The following is a 19,263-nucleotide window of genomic DNA, read 5'->3' as shown; positions in this document are numbered from 1 at the left end:
TGAACTCCTGCGGAGCTGGTTGCAGCCAGGGCTCCTTCAGTTCCTCCATTCCAGTCACTGGGATTTCACCAGTCCAGGAGGGAGTTGTCACCATAAAACACCATTCACATATCCCAGGTGACTGCACAGACCATAAAATCCTGCTGGTCTCCTTCAGGTTTGGTGGAACTGAGCAGGACTTTAAAAAAGAGAAACTGCCTTGAAGCTGCTGGAATTGTTCATTTGACCCACAGGGGTTCGTTCCAGTGACAGCAATAAAAGCCTGATGTCATTGTTCCAGGGCATCTCCTGGCAGCACAGGAGGGGCTCCAAGGCTGAACTTGCTCTCTTGTGTGTGGGGAGGAGAAGGAATCATGGAATCCCAGGATGGTTTGGGTTGGAAGGGCCCTAAATTCCACCCAATGCCACCCCTGCCATGGCAGGGACACCTCCCACTGTCCCAGGGTGTCCCAGTGTCCATGGCAGGGACACCTCCCACTGTCCCAGGGTGCCCCAGTGTCCAGCCTGGCCTTGGGCACTGCCAGGGATGGATCACAACAAAAAAATCCATAAACAACAAAAACATCATTAAAAAAACTCCATAAATCAGCATTTTTTTAAAAATCCATATTATGATGATTATTTATATCAACATCTAGCATTTATGGAAGTCAAAGCACTGAAAATTGCAAAATATTTTATTCCCTTTCTGCAGGCAGTGGGAATGATAAACCCCACAGTGGTTTGGGGTGAAAGAGGCTTTAAAGATCATCCTGTTCCTCCCCTTTCCCTGGGGAATCCTTCCACTGGGGTGAGGCCAGAGGAGGTGAACGATGTCCCAGACTGGCCCTGTGCTGTGGGTGTGACATTGCCTCACTGGAGAAATCAGCAGAAACTGTTTTTCACTCTGCAGGAGAAATGCCTGAAGAATTTTCCCGCTGTTATTGCTGAACTCCTTACCTGGAGATGGATCAGCTTAGGGACTGTGTCACTAAAATTCAGCCCATCCCCATTTCTGTCCTGTCCCTCAGTGCCTGGGCAGAGGGACACAACAGTCAGGGTAAAGCTGAGTGGAAACTCAGCAATCCCATGGGAATGCCTGGCTGGGAGCTGCAAAACCAAGGACCTGCAGCTAAGATGTGACAATTCCCAATTTTCATCCTGTTCCAGTTCCTTGTCTCTGAAATTGCACTTTACAATGGGTTAAATGAGTTTATTTGTGTCCATACAGCCCAGAATTTCTGCTTTTTAAAAGACAATAATCTACAAGCTCCTCCTAGGAATGCTTTCCTTCCAGAAGCTGTTGGAATTTTTCTGCATGTTACAAACATTGTGTCTGGGAGATGACATTGCTTCAGTGAACTTCCCATCCATAAATCCCCATTCACTGGAGGAAACAATGCAAACATCCCAAATTGCCTCCAATTCTTTCCATTGATCTGAAGCACAAAGAACTGCATGGTAATTCCTATTTTTTCACCTTTTTTGGCCTTATGTGGAGTGCTGTGGTTTAAACCCAAGGAAAACTCAGATTTTTAGCAGGATTTAATAATTGTACAGGAAATTTTGTACTTGGGCTTGGCCAGAGTGCTTTGGCTGGGGGTAAAAACTGATCCCTGTAGATTTGTGACTTACCTGTAAATATATATATATATATATTTTTAAGCAGCAACATCCTGGTTTTGTTTTGTCTACAAAAGTGGCCTTTGAGTTGCACAGGATGTGATTCTCTGGAAGCTCCCAGGCTGCTGTTCTTGTGCTCTCCAGGCATTGCTGTGCTGATTCCATTGGATTCAAAGCTGTTCAATGAAATAAACCTGGCAAATCCTGGTTTGTGTGGTGCTCAGTGCTGGAGCTTCTGGAGCTGCTCCCATTCTCATGGAATGTCCTCATTCCATGGCTGCTGCCCCTTCTCCCCCACTTTTCCAGCTTGTTTAGGATCAAATCCTGTTTTTTACCCCCACACTGCTTTAACTTATTATTAATGCACTTGGACAAGCTCCAGCACACACAGGGTCAGAGCACTGGGACTTTAACTCTTATTATTGTTCTGGAAAATGGGACATGTCCATGGAAAGGCTGGGAGAATTGGGATTGTTCAGCCTGGAGAAAGCTCCAGGAGGACCTCAGAGGGACCCCTCCCACTGTCCCAGGGTGTCCCAGCGTCCATGGCAGGGACACCTCCCACTGTCCCAGGGTGTCCCAGTGTCCATGGCAGGGACACCTCCCACTGTCCCAGGGTGTCCCAGTGTCCATGGCAGGGACACCTCCCACTGTCCCAGGGTGTCCCAGTGTCCATGGCAGGGACACCTCCCACTGTCCCAGGGTGTCCCAGTGTCCAGCCTGGCCTTGGGCACTGCCAGGGATCCAGGGGCAGCCACAGCTGCTCTGGCAATCCCAGCCCAGCCAGGAATTCCCAGTTCCCAATCTCCCACCCATCCCTGCCCTCTGGCACTGGCAGCCATTCCCTGGCTCCTGTCCCTCTGTCCTTGTCCCCAGTCCCTCTCCAGCTCTCCTGGAGCCCCTCCAGGCCCTGCCAGGGGCTCTGAGCTCTGCCTGGAGCCTTCTCCTCTCCAGGGAACATTCCCAGCTCTCCCAGCCTTTCCCAACAGAGAAGGGATTTCAGCTCCTCCATCCCCAGGGAGGGAAAGGGGGCAGAGCCCGGAGCTGCCCCCGGTGGGACAGGGCCGGGAGCCGGGCCCGGGCCGTACGGGAGGGATGCGGGCGGTGCTGGTACCGGGGGGATGAGGATGCTGCTGGTGTCGGGGGGGTGATTCGGGTGGTGCCGGTGCTGGTACCGGGGATGGTCCGGGCAGTGCTGGGGATGATCCGGGCGGCGCCGGTGCCGGGGATGATCTGGGCGGTGCCAGCACCCTGATGATCCGGGCGGTGCCGGTGTCGGTACCGCAAATGATCCGAGGGGTGCCGGTGCCGGGGATGATCCAGGCGGTGCCGGTCCCGGGGATGCGCCGGTGCCGGGGATGATCCGGGCGGTGCTGGTGGCCCGGCCCCGCAGCACCGGGCTGGGCTGGGCTCCGAGCCGCCCGTCCGTGCCTTGTCCGCGTCAGTGCCGGGAGTCCGGGAGGAGCGGAGCCGGCAGCAGCGCTCCCGAGGAGCCGCTGGCCCGGGCTGCTGCCGGGAAGCGGAAAAGGGAAAAGAGAAAGGGAAAAAAGGGAAAGAAAAGGAAAAGGAAAAGGAAAAGGAAAAGGAAAAGGAAAAGGAAAAGGAAAAGGAAAAGGAAAAGGAAAAGGAAAAGGAAAAGGAAAAGGCGCTTTTTCCTTGGAATTGCCGGCTGGGGGTGGCGGCAGCGGGGCTGCAGCGGGGCCGAGCGGGCGCTGGATGTCACTGTGGGACCGCGCTGGGTGTCACTGCTGGATCCCGCTGGATGTCACTGTGGGACCGCGCTGGGTGTCACTGCTGGATCCCGCTGGATGTCACTGCTGGATCCCGCTGGATGTCACTGTGGGACCGCGCTGGGTGTCACTGCTGGATGTCACTGCTGGATCCCGCTGGGTGTCACTGCTGGATCCCACTGGATGTCACTGTGGGACCGCGCTGGGTGTCACTGCTGGATCCTGCTGGGTGTCACTGTGGGACCGCGCTGGGTGTCACTACTGGATGTCACTGCTGGATCCTGCTGGGTGTCACTGCTGGATCCTGCTGGGTGTCACTGTGGGACCGCGCTGGGTGTCACTACTGGATGTCACTGCTGGATCCTGCTGGGTGTCACTGTGGGACCGCGCTGGGTGTCACTGTGGGACCGCGCTGGGTGTCACTGTGGGACCGCGCTGGGTGTCACTGCTGGATCCTGCTGGGTGTCACTGTGGGACCGCGCTGGGTGTCACTGTGGGACCGCGCTGGGTGTCACTGCTGGATCCTGCTGGGTGTCACTGTGGGACCGCGCTGGGTGTCACTACTGGATGTCACTGCTGGATCCCGCTGGATGTCACTGCTGGATCCTGCTGGATGTCACTGCTGGATCCCGCTGGGTGTCACTGATGGATCCCTCTGAATGTCACTGCTGGATCCTGCTGGATGTCACTGCTGGATCCCGCTGGGTGTCAGTGCTGGATCCCGCTGGGTGTCACTGTTGGGTGTCACAAGAACACGCTCTAGATGTCACCATTGGGTGGCACAATGACACGTTCTGGATGTCACCATTCGGTGGCACAGGGACAGGCTCTGCATATCACTGTGGGACCACACAGGGACAGGCACAGGCTGCTCCAGCCCCCCCAGCTGCCCTGACCCCCCGAGCCCCCAAACCCCTGCCCGAGGGTCACTCACAGAACCCCAGGATCCCTGAGGCTGGAAAAGCCCTCCCAGCCCATGGAGCCCCAGCTGTGCCCATCCTGTCCCCAGCCCAGAGCTGTGGGTGCCACCTCCAGGGGACACCTGCAGGGATGGGCACTGCAACCCTCCCTGGGCAGCTCCAAGGCCTGAGCCCCCTTTCCATGGGGAAATTCCTGAGCCCCCTTTCCATGGGAAAATTCCTGAGCCCCCTTTCCATGGGGAAATTCCTGCTGCTGTGGGTTCAGTGAATCCAAGCCATGCTGGGCTTGGGCATTTCTCCCTTGGGTCCTTGGGCACGGCTGGCAGGTACCCCACCATGGAATCATGGAATCCTTGAGGCTGGAAAAGCCCTCTGAGATCGAGTCCAAGCCTTCCCCAGCACTGGCAAGGCCACACTGGCCATGTCCCCAAGTGCCACATCCACAGGGCTTTTAAATCCCTGCAGGGATGGGCAGCTGTGCCAGGGCTGCACAGCCTTTCCAGGAAGGAATTTTCCCTGATTTCCAACCTGAGCCTCCCCCTGGTGCAGCCTGAGGCTGTTTCCTCCTGCCCTGCCCCATCCCTCAGCTCCCTGCAGATCCCATTTTGGGAACTCTCCCAGCTGGAATGGGGCTCCTGCCCTGGGCACAGCCCCAGGGAGCCCCTGAGAGCACCGGGAGCTCTTCCCCAGATCCCTGTTCCAGAGCAGCTCCACTGGCTCTCCCAGCCCCCAGGTGTGTTTCTGCCTCATCTCCTCCTCCTCCTCCTCCTCCTCGTGCCAGGTCATGGAAATCTGTATGGATGGATGAGGGAGTGTCAGTGGAGGGGGTGCTGTGTCTGAGAGCCTTTCCTTGGGCAGGCAGGGGTTGGGAATAGGTTGGAACTTGCTTCTCCTGGTTGCATGGAGAAAGGGGCATCTCAAAAAGTCACAGAATCCTGGGATGGTTTGGGTGGGAAGGGACCTTAAATCCCATCTCATTCCAGGGGCACCTCCCACTGTCCCAGGCTGCTCCAGCCCCAGTGTCCTCGGGCACTGCCAGGGATCCAGGACAGCCCCAGCTGCTCTGGGCACCTGTGCCAGCGCTTCTGCTTCCCTTGGAGCTTCTGCTCCTTCCCCACATGGCCCTGGAATTCCAAGGGAACACTTGGAGCTGTGCCAGAGCACACACCGAGTCTGCGCTGAGCCTTCTCTGCCCTCCTGTTTATTTTAAATCCTAAATGGAAAAGTACTTTACTTATTTGTGCAGATTAATTTGGAGAGCTGGAGATAAGAATTTATAAATTTCCCCTCCATTTCCCGAGTGGTTTGTGGTGATTCAGATTCACCTAATTCAGCTCAGGCTGGTGCCCAGCTAGGAACAAACGCAGGCGGGTTTTTTTCCTTCCAAGGTTTTTTTTTTTTTCTTCCAAAGCTTTTTTCCTTCCAGGTCCTCACCCAGCACAGGGAGAAAGCTGTGGAAATAATGGATCCAGTGAAGGGTGGTGAAATCCTGGGAGAGGGAGGCTGGAGGTGGCCGGACACAGGGACTGGAGTGGGGTCCTGCTACCTGGCAGGGTGGGAATGGGAGTGGGATGGGAATGGGGATGGGATTGAGGATGGGAGTGGGAATGGGAATGGAATGGGATTGGGAGTGGGATGGGGAATAAAAATGGGAGTGGGAATGGGGATGGGAATGGGGATGGGAATGGGATTGGGAATGAGAATGGAATGGGATTGGGAGTGGGATGGGGAATAAAAATGGGAGTAGGAATGGGAGTGGGGATGGGATTGAGGATGGGAGTGGGAATGGGAGTGGGATGGGAATGGGAATGGGAATGGGAATGGGAATGGGAATGGGAATGAAAATGGAATGGGATTGGGAGTGGGATGGGGAATAAAAATGGGAGTGGGAATGGGGATGGGAATTAAATGGAATGAGAATGGAATGGGATTGGGAGTGAGGATGGGGAGTGGGAGTGGGAATGGGGATGGGGGTGGGAATGGGAGTAGGAATGGGAATGGAATAGGAATGGGGGTGGGAATGGAGATGGGAATGGGAGTGGGAATGGGAATGGAAATGGGAATGGGAATGGGAATGAAAATGGAATGGGAATGGAATAGGAATGGGGGTGGGAATGGAGGTGGGAATGGAGGTGGGAATGGGAATGGGAGTGGGAATGGGAATGGGAGTGGGAATGGGAACGGGAATGAGAATGGAATGGGATTGGGAGTGAGGATGGGGAGTGGGAGTGGGAATGGGAATGGGAATGGGAATGGGAGTGGGAATGGGAATGGAATAGAAATAGGGGTGGGAATAGGAGTGGGAATAGGAATGGGAGTGGGAATGGGAATGGGGACGGAAATGGGTGTGGGAATGGGAATGGGGCTGGGATTGGGAGTGGAAATGGGAATGGGTGTGGGAATGGGAATGGGAACAGGAATGGCAATGGGGCAGGGAATGGGAATGGGAATGGGCATGGGAATGGGACAGAGAGGAGGGGTTGCAGGGGAGTAGGATGGTCCCTGCAGAGCCCCACCTTGGTTCCTGGGAGAGGGCACAAAGCATCCTTCCTTCCCAAAATCAGAACAACTGCATCTGCAGAGCAGAGTTACACACAGCACACATGTAAGAGCTGAAATGAGGGATGTGGGACTGCAGGGGCTCTTCCCAATGCAATTTATTCCATCCAAGGTGTCCCAGCAGCCCAGGGCCGTGGGTGACAGAGCTGTGCCCACAGCTGTCAGCTCCAGCTGCAGGCAGCCCTGCAGACCCTTAGTTTAGGTTCCAGTGCATGATTGACTTTTCTTTGCTGAGCACCTTCCCACAGCAGAGCCAATCCATCCCTTCACTGTTACCTCCAGCCCATCCCAGCTCCTGTCAGTGCCACATTCATGGGGCTGCTCTCCAGTCACTCACAGTCAGCACATTGCAGCTTCAGCCACAAGTTGTTTTGCAGTTTTCTTGCAGTGGGAAATTCTGAGACCTTTTTTCTCCTTTGCACCTTTGCTGCCTTGTTTGCCTGTGCTCTCTTCCTGCTTGGTAAAAACATCTTCTTGTTTGGGCTGGGTTTATCCTTTGCTCTGAGCCATAAAACCCCTTCTAACTCACACAGCCTTTGGCTCCTTGGTTAGCCAGCAAGGCTGGCTCAGCAATTCTTTTCTTCTGTATCAAAACTTGCTTCCATCTCTATTCCTTCTTCAGACTCCACATTCAAAAATCTTTCTGCCAGGCACACACACATCTGTGAGACTTTCTTGTCAAACTTTCACCCTTCCCAACAGTTCTCCCAGCCCAGCAGGCATTGGAACACAGCACACTGCCAGCAGCTCCTGCACTGAGCTTCATGAGCAGCAGGAATAACAACTGGATCTTTATAGCAAAGTTACTGGAACAGCACACAGAGAGAATCCATTGGAATATTTGCAAAAAGCCAATATTGTAACGTGGGTCTGTAACACTTCCCAGGGATATCACACTTTATCTGCATTCCCCTTGCTGCAGATAAACCCAGCCCAGCTGCTTTAATTCAAAGTGACAGAGCTTATCGCCTTGTGTCATCCTGAACTTTAGCAGCAGGAAGAGAAAGAGAGGGAGAAAATGGGGGAAGAAAAGCATTTTAATCCTGCCTGGAGATGCTGGGGACAAGTGGTGACACGGGGAGAATTTGGGACACGTGGAGCCAGCGCTGGGCCAGCTCAGTGCCAGCCTCTCTGTGACAGCCTGAGAGGCTCTGGGTGTGCCTCAGGCTGGAAGATGTGGCTGGGGGTGTGTTCTGTCCCCACCTGCCAGAGCTGGGGCAGTTCTCTGCTGGGGAAGATGAGGCAGGAAAGCCTTATAAATGTGATTGCCTGGCAAAAGATTTTGAGAATATGGAAACTGTAAGAGAGATTGAAATGAAAGCAGCTTTGAGACACCTCAGTTACTGAACAGCTGGAAAACAATGGTGTGGCCAGCTGAAGGTGATCCCCTTTGGATGGAACAACACCCTCTGCTTGCAGACAGCTCCAAGGGGCAGAGCAGACCCTGCTGGCTTGGCAGAAGGGGCCCACAGAGGAGTTTTTAGGGTTTAAAATGGAACACAGCACGGGAATGGAATGATTCCTATAGTCTGTGTGTAAATGCTGTAGGATTTGTGTATTGTACCAGATTGGTCAGTGAGAATTAGAATGTTCAGCACAGAAGAAGATTTATGGTATTGGAATGGGAACCTCGCTCTCTTATCCTCTCTTTTACTCCCTCATCCGCTTTACCCCGCTCTTCCCTTCTCTCTCTTTACCTCTCTCTCCCTCTTTGGGGCTGCTCTGAGCTGTGGCTGGCAGCTCCCAGCAGGGCCCTGCACTTGGCCCTTTGCAATGAACCCCAAGTTCCAGGACCTGGCTGCAGAGATCTCTCATCTCCATCCGTCCTGACCATCCTCCCCCTGGCGCTCCTTCAGTTCTCTCTGTCCATGGGGCAGTTCCCTTTATCTCTCCCCCAGCCCATCCTCCCTGCAGCAGATCTCTGCTGTCCATGGCCACTGAGTGTCCCTGCAGGGCTGATCCAATTCCACCATCCCATGGGGAGATGCTGCGCCCAGGGCAGGAGCCAAGCATTCCTACCTGGATCCAATCTGCCCTGGAACAGCACAGCAGCCTCTGCCCCCTGCATTCCCAGAGGAGCAGCTTTCTCCTGCCCTGCATTCCCAGAGGGAGAGCAGGCCCATCTCCAGCAGCCCTGCAGCTGCAGAGGAAAACTCCCCCCTTGTGCAGGATCCTGCTGCAGCAGAGCCACAGCTGGCACTGCAGGAGGGCTGAGCCCCATGGGATGGGACTGTGCCACCCTGGGATGGGACTGTGCCACCATGGGATGGGACTGTGCCACCATGGGATGGGACTGTGCCACCACCATGGGATGGGACTGTGCCACCCTGGGATGGGACTGTGCCACCCCTGGGATGGGACTGTGCCACCCTGGGATGGGACTGTGCCACCACCCTGACACACAGGGGGACAGGGCATGCTCTCACTCTGGCAGTGGGGTTTATATACATGTATAGATAGATATAGACATAGATATAGATATATAGATATAGATAGATGATTGATAGATAGATAGATAGATAGATAGAGAGATAGATAGAGAGATAGATTTATATATCTATAGATATAGACAGATAGATAAGATATGTATATATATTATATATTTTTGTGTCTATATCTCTATATTTTAATGGTATTAAAATACTATTGCATTTGTATTTTTAATTTCCCTGTTTAAGAACTGTTATTCCTATCCCATATTTTTGCCTGAGAGCCCCTTAATTTAACAATTATAATCATCTGGAGGTAAGGGATTTACATTTCCCATTTCAGGGCGGATCCTGCCTTCCTCAGCAGACACCTGGCTGTTCAAACCCGGACAGGGAGGCTGGGGATGGGGGCAGGGAGAATTCCAAGGGCTGGGATGGTGCCAGGGCAGTGCCCAGAGCTGTGGGGTCCCTGGGAATGACAGAGGGGGAGCAGGTGGGACTGAGCTCGGTGTCCCCTGCAGCCTGGGGACATCCCTGGGAGGGAGCTGGGGGGGTCTGCAGGGCACCAGGACAGCTCTGGGAGTGCCCTGGGGCAGGGACACACTGTGGGATTGTATGGGATTTACCCTGGGAGTGCCCTGGGGCAGGGACACACTGTGGGATTCCATGGCATTTACCCTGGGAGTGCCCTGGGGCAGGGACACACTGTGGGATTCCATGGGATTTACCCTGGGAGGGCCCTGGGGCAGGGACAGGATGTGGGATTGTATGGGATTTACCCTTGGACAGCCCTGGGGCAGGGACACACTGTGGGATTGTATGGGATGTACCCTGGGAGTGCCCTGGGGCAGGGACAGGATGTGGGATTGTATGGGATTTACCCTTGGACAGCCCTGGGGCAGGGACACACTGTGGGATTGTATGGGATGTACCCTGGGAGTGCCCTGGGGCAGGGACACACTGTGGGATTGTATGGGATTTACCCTGGGAGTGCCCTGGGGCAGGGACAGGATCTGGGATTGTATGGGATTTACCCTGGGAGTGCCCTGGGGCAGGGACAGGATCTGGGATTCCATGGGATTTACCCCTGGGGCATGGACAGGATCTGGGATTCCATGGGATTTACCCCTGGGGCAGGGACAGGATTTGGAATTCCATGGGATTTATGCTGGGATGTCCCTGGGGGAACCAAAGGGATGGGAAGGGGGGATTTGGGATGGGGGCCTTGGGACAGAAGGGGGGCCCGTGGGTGACCTGGCTTGTCCATGGGATGGCCTGGGGCTGGATAAGGAGACAAAAACCAGGATTAGGGATAATCCCCTCTTGGAATGAGAGGGGAGCATTTCCCCCCCTGATTCAGCCTCAGTGAGGATTTGATGATAGAAATTTTTTTTTATTCTGCACAAAGAAAAGAAATAAATAACTCTATTTGAGGAACCTGCTTTCAAAATTACATTTTAATTATTAAATTTAATTAGTAAAGGTCATAGTTTTTAATTACTCAAAAGAAAAGAGCTGCACTCAACAAAGAACCCAATTAAAGGGGGGAGTTTCTGAGAGGAAGATTGTGATTAGAAAATAGAAGACTTTTCCTCTTGCCACAAAAGTCCAAAAGTCCAAATGAAAACTTCCATTGCCTCCTCCAGAGCCCATGGAGCTGCTCCAAGGGCTGGGAGAGCTGGGAATGTTCCCTGGAGAGGAGAAGGCTCCAGGCAGAGCTCAGAGCCCCTGGCAGGGCCTGGAGGGGCTCCAGGAGAGCTGGAGAGGGACTGGGGACAAGGACAGAGGGACAGGAGCCAGGGAATGGCTGCCAGTGCCAGAGGGCAGGGATGGGTGGGAGATTGGGAACTGGGAATTGTTCCCTGGGAGGGTGGGGAGGGGCTGGCACAGGGTGCCCAGAGCAGCTGGGGCTGAGCTGAAATGAAAATGTTGGGATGAGCAGAGGATTCCCAGCAGAGCCCTGCTGGGATCTGGGGTGTTCCCCACCGACCCCTGGGAGAATACCCAAAATTAAACTGAAAAATGTCTGGTGCTGGAGGGAGAAAGGGAATTTCCTTACAGGTAAGGACTCGGTACAAGATGTTTTCATGCCACAGGAAGACAAAACAAATCCCTTGGATGCCCCTGGCATTATTGGGCTGCTGGTTTAGAAAGGATGCACCATGGTGAGCGGGGAGAGGGCGGAGATGGCATCGACTCAGCCTGGAGCAGGGAGCTGGAACTGGGATGGGATGGGATGGGATGGGATGGGATGGGATGGGATTGGATGGGATGGGATGGGATGGATGGGATGGGATGGGATGGGATGGGATGGGATGGGATGGGATGGGATGGGATGGGATGGGATGGGATGGAATGGGATGGGATGGGATGGGATGGGATGGGATGGGATGGGATGGATGGATGGGATGGGATGGGATGGGATGGGATGGGATGGGATGGGATGGGATGGGATGGGATGGGATGGATGGGATGGGATGGATGGATGGGATGGGATGGGATGGGATGGGATGGGATGGGATGGGATGGATGGATGGGATGGGATGGGATGGGATGGGATGGGATGGGATGGGATGGGATGGGATGGGATGGATGGGATGGATGGGATGGGATGGGATGGGATGGGATGGGATGGGATGGGATGGGATGGGATGGATGGGATGGGATGGGATTGGATGGGATGGATGGGATGGATGGGATGGGATGGGATGGGATGGGATGGGATGGGATGGGATAGATGGGATGGGAGGTTTTGGCCTCACCCCCCCGGTGAGGGGGATGGAGCAGCTCCGGGATTGTGCAGCCCCCGCCCGAGCCGAGGTTTCCGGGCAGGGGAGGGGTCCGCGGGCAGCCCCCGCCCCCGCTCGCCGCTGCCACCGCCGCGGGTTCAAAGCCGTTCGGACAAGAGGATTTGACGCTCCGAAGGGATCTTACACGCATCCCCGTGACATTTGACATGCTAATCTTATGGAAATAGATTAATTACAAATGCTGTTTCTGTAGGCTTAACGCGCTATCCTAAGGTCACTGCTGAGGGATAAAAGCCGATGAGATTGTGCTGAATAATAATATCCGAGCCCGGATTTGGGCAGCGAAGTGCCCGGCTCGGGGCAGGGCTGCGGGAACCCGGCAGAGCGCCCGGGGCTGCCCCGGGAGCCCGCGGGGAGGGGCCGGGGCTGGGGGGCTGCGGGGGCTGCGGGGGCTGCGGGGGCTGCGGGAGCTCCGAACGCTCCCCCGGGACCGAGAGGGGTCCAGGACTCGCCCGGAGCAGCACCAGGGGCCGGGGCCTGCCTGCCAGCAGGGGCGGGGAGAGGGATGGGCGCGGGATGGATGAGGGATGGGTGCGGGATCCGGGATGGGTGCGGGATGGATGAGGGATAGACGTGGGATGGATGCGGGATGGGTGTGGGATGCAGGATGCTGGATGGATGAGGGACAGACGCGGGATGGGTGCGGGATCCGGGATGCAGGATCTGGGATGGACGAGGGATGGATGCAGGATGGATGAGGGACGGGTCCGGGTGGATCCGGGACGGATGCGGGATGTGGGATCCGGGATAAGTGCGGGATGGACGCGGGATGGGTGCGGGATGCGGGATGGATGTGAGATCTGGGATGGATGCGGGATCCGGGATGGGTGCGGGATGCAGGATGGGTGCGGGATCCAGGATGGATGTGAGATCTGGGATGGATCCGGGATGGGTGCGGGATCCAGGATGGATGCAGGATGAGGGATGGGTGCGGGATGCGGGATGGATGTGAGATCTGGGATGGATCCGGGATGGGTGCGGGATCCAGGATGGGTGCGGGATGTGCGGGATGGGTGCGGGATGGGTGCGGGATCCAGGATGGATGTGAGATCTGGGATGGATCCGGGATGGATGCGGGATCCAGGATGGGTGCGGGACGCGGCGGGGCAGGAGCGGGGCGCAGGGATGATGGGAGCTGTGATTCCCAGGCCGGTTCCGTTCCGCAGCTGCCCTCGCTCTGTGCCTGCCCCTCCCTCTCCGTTGCCTCTCCGGTTCCCGGGGGATAACCCCGGCAGATGAGCACCGGTGTCGGCTCTGCCGCCGGAATTCACTTTTAGCCATTCCCGTTCCCGTTTGTCCCGGTTCGTGCCATGGAATTGGCTCGGGCGGGCACGGTGGGCACGGGGGACCCGGGGACAGCCGGGGACACTCCAGCGCCTCGAGGCGCTGCTCCCGCCCAGCACCAGGGAATCTTCCCCCCGGGAGGAGTTCGCCCTCCACCTGGCATCACCCCCAGCCCAGATTCCCGATGGATCCGGGGCGGGTGGCGCTGCCCGCGGGCCCATCGCTGCTGCTCTGGGGCTGGGGGCTCCGCGGGACAGGAGGGGGAGGTCTGTCCTCAGCCAGGAGCAGCGGCGGGGAGCAAGGGGTTAATTTCCAGCAGGGAATGTCTCGGGAAAGGCTCCCAGCCCCGCCGGGCAGGGCAGGGCAGGGCAGGGCTGCTCCCCGCTGCTGCCGGGTGCGGGTCACTCGGAGATGGGAGGGAAACCTGCGAGTGGTATGCGCGGCTGCCTCGGGAGAGCGGGGAACAGAGAGCCCGGGGGGCTGCGGGCACTCCGGGCACGGCAGAGGTGTGCGGCTGGGCTCACCTGGGCATCCCTGCCGTGCCAGGGCTCACCTGGGCACCCCTGCCGTGCCAGGTGTGCGGCTGGGCTCACCTGGGCATCCCTGCCGCTCCAGCGCCGCGACACCGCCACCTCCCGTCCTTGCCCTTCTTTGCCAAGGGAAAGGTGGAATCTCAGCCATGACTGCTCCATCTCCTTGGAGATGCTCCTTGCCCCGGGCCGGGGCTGGGTGCTGGTTCTGGGCCTGCAGGGAGCAGCAGGGCTGAAGAATCACAGAATCACAGAACCACAGAATCCCAGAATCACAGAACCACAGAACCACAGAATCCCAGAATCACAGAATCCCAGAATCACAGAATCACAGAATCACAGAATCCCAGAATCACAGAATCCCAGAATCACAGAATCCCAGAATCACAGAATCACAGAATCCCAGAATCACAGAATCCCAGAATCACAGAATCACAGAATCCCAGAATGATGGGGTTGGAAGAGACCTCTGAGATCATCGAGTCCAACCCATGCCCTGACACCTCACCCAGACCATAGCACCCAGTGCCATGGCCAGGCTTTTTTAAACACACCCAGAGATGGTGATTCCACCACCTCCCTGGGAAGAGCATTCCAGTGCTTTATTATTCTTTTGGTGAAAATTTCCTCCTGATATCCAACTGTCCCTTCCCTGCCCTGGCTGGAGGCTGTGTCCTCTGGTTCTGTCAGTGCTGCCCGGTGGGAGAGACCGAGCCCAGCTGTCTGCAGCCTCCCTTCAGGAAGGTGTGGAGAGCAGTAAGGGCCCCTCTGAGCCTCCTCTTCTGCAGGCTGGGCAGAAGAGGAGCTCGGGGTCCTGGGGGGCCTGGAGGGAGCAGGTGCCCCCGGCCAGGGGCAGGGCCAGGGCAGGGTTTGTTCCGTGCCAGGGGAGGGTTTGTTCCGTGCTAGGCAGGGTTTGTTCTGTGCCAGGGCAGGGTTTGTTCCGTGCCAGGGCAGGGTTTGTCCCATGCCACGCCGTGTGCTGGCATCCGCGGTTGCTTTGTTGTGCACCAATAAAACATTTCCTGGCATTCCTGGGGCCGGCGCCTTGTTCAGAGCGGGGCGGGGATGCGGGAGCTGCCCGGGCTGTGTGCGACCCTCTGCGGGGACAGGGAGCGACGGGAAAACCTTCGGGAATGAAACCAGGGAGCTGCAAAGCCTCGGCTGCCTTTGGGATACGGAGCAGGAGCCCTGCAGGTGGTAGCAGAGCTCCACTGCTGCCAGGGCTGCGATTCCAGAGCCCAAAAATGCTCCCCGGCATCTTTCCAGAAGGGAAAAGGAGCCCGTGCTCGCTCTGGCTCCGGGGAGTGAGCTCAGCCACACTGCCCGTGCAGGGGGGAAGGGGAACTGTGGGATGGAGCTGGGAATGGGGCAGGGAAAGGAAAGAAATCTGTGGGATGGAGGTGGGAATGGTGCAGGGAAATGAGGAAGGAGATCTGTGGGATGGAGGTGGGAATGGTGCAGGGAAATGAGGAAGGAGATCCGTGGGATGGAACTGGGAATGTGCAGGGAAATGAGGAAGGAGATCCATGGGATGGAGCTGGGAATGGTGCAGGGAAATGAGGAAGGAGATCCATGGGATGGAGCTGGGAATGTGCAGGGAAATGAGGAAGGAGATCCATGGGATGGAGCTGGGATTGGTGGAGTGGGACCAGGGAAGGAGTTCCATGACTGTGGCCCCTGGACTGATGGAGCAGGACTGAGGTAAAAAGGTCCATGGTATGGAACCCAGATGGATGGAGCAGAAGCAAGGAAGGAGATCCATGGCCTGAAGCCTGGATTGATGGAGCAGATCCACAGCCTGGATCCTGGATTGATGGAGCAGATCCACAGCCTGAATCCTGGATTGATGGAGCAGATCCATGGCCTGGATCCCAGATTGAGGGAGCAGATCCACAGCCTGAATCCTGGATTGATGGAGCAGATCCATGGCCTGGATCCCAGATTGAGGGAGCAGATCCACAGCCTGAATCCTGGATTGATGGAGCAGATCCACAGCCTGGATCCTGGATTGATGGAGCAGATCCACAGCCTGGATCCCGGATTGAGGGAGCAGATCCACAGCCTGGATCCCAGACTGATGGAGCAGATCCACAGCCTGGATCCCAGATTGAGGGAGCTGATCCACAGCCTGGATCCTGGATTGAGGGAGCTGATCCTGGATCCCAGACTGATGGCACTGGCTGCTGAGGAGGAGCCAGGATTTACCTGAGGGGTCTCTCAGGGGTTCAGGAACAATCCTGATCCCCTCAAAGCCAGCCCAAGCAGATTTACAATTTCACAGCCGAGCACAGGGAAGGGATTTCCACAGGCACAATGCTGGGAGATGAAAAGGCATTTTCAGCAGCACCTGCCTGTCCCTGTCTGTCCTAAACAGCTTTAGGGAAGAGGTTATTTGGGATTTGCTGTCCCAGTGCTGGCAGGGGCTGGCTGCAGCAGGGATTGGGATTTGCAGTGGTCACCAGCAGGTTCAGCCAGGCAGGGCTCTCCTGGCAATGCTCCCAGGGCAGCTGCTGGCTCAGGGTCCAGCAGGAATTCCTGCTATCTGGGAGGAAAATGATGGGGAAAACCATGAAAATGATGGGGAAAACCATGAAAATGATGGGGAAACCATGAAAATGATGGGGAAAACCATGAAAACGATGGGGAAAACCATGAAAACGATGGGGAAAAGCCTGAGATCCCCACCTGGGGTGGTGCTGGGGCATTGGGGTCCCCCCAGCTGAGCCCCCCCACCCTCCTCGCTGGGGCACCCAGGGCTGGGGGTGCCTGTGCCCCTCAGGAATTGGGGCACTGGGTCCCCTTCCAGCTGCAGGGATTTGGTTTTCCCCACAGCAGACCCTGAAGGCAAGGCAGAGGATCTCATCTGGCAGGAAGGAGGCTGTGAGTTGTGAAGGTTCTAACAAGAGCAGGAAAAATAAGCCCTGCCACTGGTAATAATTACAGATCCCTGAGCTTCCTCCATTGGAATATTTTAATGGTTTTTAAAGCAGAATCACTTAGTTGGGGGTTTTTTTCCCCTTTCCAGAACATCTAAAACCTGAAAAGGTCATTTTCCCCCACTGTTTTGTTTTATTGGGAAAAAAAATAAACAACTGGAAAATGCAAACTGAAATGCAGAAATAATATTTCTGGTACAGGGCTGGTGAGAAGTGAGGCAGGAATTCAGGATTTGAGGTGTTCACCTCACCCACCACGGACTGGACAAGGTTTCCATGAGGAATTTTCCCCAAGATCCCATCTAAACATCCCCTGGGGCAATCTGAGGCTCCTCCCTCCTGCCCATGGCCCCGAGCCCCATCCCCACCTGGACCCACCTCTGCAAGCAGGGCTGGCAGTGCTCAGGGTGGGCACTATAAAACCAGGGGTAACCATGGGAAGGGCTCCAGAGGGTGCTGGGGGCTGGCTGGGCTTTCCTTGCCCCAAAATTCTGGGAACATCAGCACCCACCCCCACCCCAGGCAGGAATCCCCTCTGCAGGAGGGGGCAGGGCAGGGAGGGAGCTTGGCTGGCTCTGGGTTTGGGGTGTGATGGCAAAAAAATTGGGGGGTGATGGCAAATAAACTGGGGGGTGATGGCAAATAAATTGGGGAGTTATGGCAAATAAACTGGGGGGTGATGGCAAACAAACTGGGATTTGATGGCAAATAAACTGGGGCTTGATGGAAAATAAATTGGGGTGTGATGGCAAATAAATTGGGGGGTGATGGCAAATAAACTGGGGGGTGATGGGAAATAAATTGGGGTTTAAAGGCAAAAAATTGGGGGGTGATGGCAAATAAATTGGGGGGTGATGGGAAATAAATTGGAGTGTGATGGCAAATAAACTGGGGGGTGATGGCAAATAAACTGGGGTTTAATGGTAAATAAATTGGGGTGTGATGGCAAATAAACTGGGGGGTGATGGCAAATAAACTGTGGGGTGATGGCAAATAAACTGGGGTTTAATGGTAAATAAATTGGGGTGTGATGGCAAATAAACTGGGGGGTGATGGGAAACAAACTGGGATTTGATGGCAAACTAACTGGGGTGTGATGGCAAACAAACTGGGGTTTAATGGTAAATAAATTGGGGTGTGATGGCAAATAAACTGGGGTTTAATGGTAAATAAATTGGGGTTTGATGGCAAATAAACTGGGGGGTGATGGCAAATAAATTGGGGTGTGATGGCAAATAAACTGGGGTGTGATGGCAAATAAATTGGGGTGTGATGGCAAAACTTGGGGTGTGATGGCAAATAAACTGGGGTGTGATGGCAAATAAATTGGGATGTGATGGCAAATAAACTGGGGTGTGATGGCAAATAAATTGGGGTTTGATGGGAAATAAATTGGGGTGTGATGGCAAATAAACTGGGGCTTGATGGCAAGCTGGCTCCTTGCTGGCCATTCCCTGGCTCTCCAGGACAAGCTCAGCTCTCTCCTGGTGTGACCTCAGCCCTGGGGCTGGGATTCAGCTCGTGCAGGATGAGCTGACATTCTCCCAGCACTGCTGAGACCCAGGGTTTCAGGGAGGAGGTTTGATGGAAAGCTTCTTGGGAAGGTCCCTTGGCAGCTTGGGTGGATGGAACAGGACTGGGGGAAAAGGTTCCTGACCTTTCCTGTGACCTCTGCGTGCCCATCAGGCCACAGGGAGGTGCAGGGTGCTAAAATTGCCTTTTTGCCCCCCAAATTCTTCATGGCTTCATGTGAGTGTGGCTGCAGCCACCACCTGCCTGCTGTGTCTGAGCATCCCTGGGGGCAGCAGCACAGACAAACTCCCAGCAAAGGCACAAAATGGATATTTTCACTGCCAGAGCATGGGGTGGCAGCTGGGGTGTCCCTGGAGGTGGAGGAGGACAAATCCCCCAGAGCTCTGGCAGGTGACCCTGGAGTCTCTTGGGGTCTCTGGGGTCAGGATCACCCCAAGGTGTTGGAAAGTCTCTTTTTCCCAGCCCCAAGTTTGAAGGAGCCAGGATTCCTCAGCTCTGGTTCTCAAGGCTGTTTATTCTCTGATATCCATTCCATTCTTTCTCTGAGCTGCTGAGTTCTGTCCAGCAGGGCATGGCACACTGACTGCCTTCAGGGCAGAGTTATCTTTTTATACTAAAAACTTTAGTTATCTTTTTATAGTAAGTTATATAGTTATCTTTTTATACTAAGATATAGTTATACTACACTTATATATAGTTATAACCATATATAAGTATATAACTATACTTACACACAGTTATCTTTTTATACTAAAACTACCTGTGCTTTATTTACAATAATTTCCCAATACCTATCCCCTGTGTCAGACAGTCTGTCTCTGCTCCAAACCAATCCAGCAGTGCCACCATCACAGCAGGAGATGGAGGAGAAGAAGAAGGAGAAGAAGAAGAAGAGGAAGAAGAAGAAGAAGAAGAAGAAGAAGAAGAAGA

The sequence above is a fragment of the Fringilla coelebs genome (assembly GCF_963513975.1).
Source record: "Fringilla coelebs genome assembly, chromosome: 6".
NCBI lineage: Eukaryota > Metazoa > Chordata > Aves > Passeriformes > Fringillidae > Fringilla > Fringilla coelebs.
Note: the sequence above shows the minus strand (reverse complement) of the source record.